The sequence below is a fragment of the Elaeis guineensis genome, chromosome 13 (genome assembly GCF_000442705.2).
Source record: "Elaeis guineensis isolate ETL-2024a chromosome 13, EG11, whole genome shotgun sequence".
Lineage (NCBI taxonomy): Eukaryota > Viridiplantae > Streptophyta > Magnoliopsida > Arecales > Arecaceae > Elaeis > Elaeis guineensis.
In genome coordinates this window covers 66,956,012-66,959,057 of record NC_026005.2, presented here as the reverse complement: position 1 = coordinate 66,959,057, position 3,046 = coordinate 66,956,012, and the positions used below count along the sequence as shown (strand labels likewise).

General features: G+C 44.4%; 1 pseudogene; it reads left to right on the top strand.

The window, feature by feature from the left end:
* Nucleotides 1-1,094: 1,094 nt before the first annotated feature.
* LOC140853462 (3-oxo-Delta(4,5)-steroid 5-beta-reductase-like) lies at nt 1,095-2,565 on the top strand (annotated as a pseudogene).
* Nucleotides 2,566-3,046: the final 481 nt, after the last annotated feature.

Genomic DNA, 3,046 nt, shown 5'->3' with positions numbered 1-3,046 from the left:
AAATAATATTATGATAGGCCTGATTCAATGAGCAATTTTTTTTTAATCCATCCACTACCCGATTTTAGAAAGGAGATCAACAAAGGCCAAGCCAACAGAAAAGATGATGGATAGATATTTCTTGGAATGAAAGTTGTATTGATATTATTCATCTAGATTTGTTTTCATATCCAAATCAATCTGGATATGATAGAAATTTGAGAATACAACTAATATCCATATTCATAAAAGAAAAATGAATATAGATATGGATAGATAACTATTCGATCCATATTCGAATATCCGAATCTTTATATAATTCTATAAAATTTTATATAATAATTATTAATTTTTAAAAAAATATGCAACCATATAAATATGCTATTAACTTGATTTATCATCTATTTAATAATATTTTTGATCCTGTAATTATAAAATTTAATTATTTAAATAATATTTATAATAATATTTATATTTTTAATATCTGAATTATATTTATATCTGTTTGAAATAAATATGAATATAAATTTTTATGTTATATCTATATTTATATTTATTAAATAAAATAAATATAAATATAAATATGAGATATTCGATCCATATTAGACTCGGTTTCAGCGCCTGATAGTCCTGTGCAAAGCATCTAAACGCAACAAAGTTGGAACAAGACGTGGATGCTGTTCAGGGTTGGCCCTGGGGTGATGTTACGGCGCTTGCCGCCCATCTTGAACTATTAATGGTTTCTAATTTTTTAAATATAAAATTTTTGGAGGCTCACAGAAGATCGTATTGATTTCTTTCCTCGATTGCCATCGGGAATTTTTTTAGAAAAATAATATGAAGCGCCCGATTCAATCAATAATTTTTTCGGAATCCGAGCCTCGATAACAAAATCCGCAACCACTCTGCCTCCTCCTCAAAGAGGATAAATCAACAGTGATAGTGACGAAAAATAAGTCAACCGGAACGCGAATCACTTACCGTTCCTTCTCATATTGAAGGATCAAGATAAAGCGACATGCACGCATCCGTCCTCCATCCCTCATCCGGCCTTCTCCACAGCCACTGTGCTTCCTCTGCTTGTTGAATTCTTGGGGGGCTTTGCCAGCCTGTTTTTTTTTCCCCTCTCAGCAGCGGCACAAACCCGCACCACCCTCGCCCTCCTCGTGTCTATCCTATAAATCTCAGCTTTCCCACCACTCTCGTGTATTTACACAAACCCATAATAAACGGAGTCATGAGCTGGCGGTGGGCCGGAGACATGGGCGCCGCTGAGAAGAAGATCGATGAAGACTCCGGCGGTGGCGGCGCCGCCTCCAATTTTCCAGAGCGTCGGTCTGGTGATCGGTGTCACCGGCATCGTCGGCAACAGCCTCGCCGAGATCCTCCCCCTCTCCGACACCCCTGGTGGCCCTTGGAAGGTCTACGGCCCCCGCCCCGTCTCTTTCCGTTCCCTTACCTTGGGCCTCCCCGTCGAACACATCCAGTGCGATGTGTCCGACCCCGACGATGTCTTCGCGAAGCTCTCTCGCCTCACCGACGTCACCCACGTCTTCTACGTCACGTGGGTGAACCGCATCGTCGAGGCCGAGAACCGGGAGGTCAATTCGGCCATGCTCCGCAACGTTCTCGCCGCCGTCCTCCCCAATGCCCCCAGTCTCCGGCACGTGTGCCTCCAGACCGGCCGCAAGCACTACCTCGGCTCGTTCGAGTCCTTGGGCAGGGTAAAGCCCCATAAGCCCCCATTCCGCGAGGATCTCTCGCGGCTTGACTGTCCCAACTTTTACTACGACCTCGAGGACATCCTCTTCGAGGAGATAGCTAAGAGGGATGGGACCGGGACGTGGTCGATCCACCGCCCGACGACCATCTTCGGTTTCTCCACGTATAGCCTCATGAATTTGGTGAGGAGTCTTTGTGCTTATGCCGCAATTTGCTGGCGGGAAGGGCCCCGCTGAAATGGCCGGGGAGCCGGGCAGTTTGGGAGGATTTCAGCGATGCCTCCGATGCTGACATGATCGCCGAGCACCAGATCTGGGCGGCGATCGATCCGTATGCCAAGAATGAGGCCTTCAATTGTAGCAACGGGGATTTGTACAAGTGGAAGTATTTGTGGCCGTTGCTGGCGAGGGAGTTCGGGGTGGAGGGTCGATCGGGTACGAGGGAGAGGAGCAGCGGTTCAAGCTGGTGGATGCGATGAAGGAGAAGGAAGGGCTGTGGGAGGAGATCGTTGCGGAGGCATGAGCTTGCGCCCACCAGGTTGGAGGAGGTGGGGAACTTGTGGTTTGTTGATGCTGTGTTCGGCGTGGAGGAGGTGCGTCTGGATGGCAGGAACAAGAGCAAGGAGCGTGGGTTCTTGGGGTTCCGAAACACGGTATCTTCTTTCATTTCTTGGATTGATAAGACGAGGGCTTACAAGATTGTTCCTTGATATGTCTTTTATGCATACCTTCTTTCTATCATTTAGAGTAATATTTGAATTCACCTTGCTTGCTTGGTTTGCCTTTTGTTTTCATTCACGAAGGACTGGTTGTATGATTTTTATGTTTTGGCAAGTGATGGAATGAAAATAAGGATGCATGTTCTCAGCTATGCTATTATTATTGTGGTGTTTTGTTGGTTCCAGAGAAATTTATTTGTCTTGACCAAGTTAAAGATGTTTGTGATGTTAAATCAATAACTAGCAACACCTTGTTTTTAGATCCATTATTATATCAAATGGGACACTTTTGGCTTTTTGTTAGCTGCTTCGGGCATGTCTGCATCCTGATCGTTTTGTCCTTTAATGTCTCTCACGTGGATGGGTTGATGGGTAGAGAAAAGGATGGGAAGAATAAAGTGCAAGGAATTAGCAAACTGCTGATCTCCTGATTCTGGGTCTATGGAAGCCGAATCCCTTCGAAAATATGATCGTTGATATCACAAATCTCAGGATTGCAGAATCTTGCTCCTCTTTAATCCATGTTTCGATCCTTTTGGTGTGCTTCTGTAATTATATAGATATCACATTAATAATCTGGTTCACTATCTGGTCAGCCTAAGTGCAGACAGGACTCCTGATTAGCTT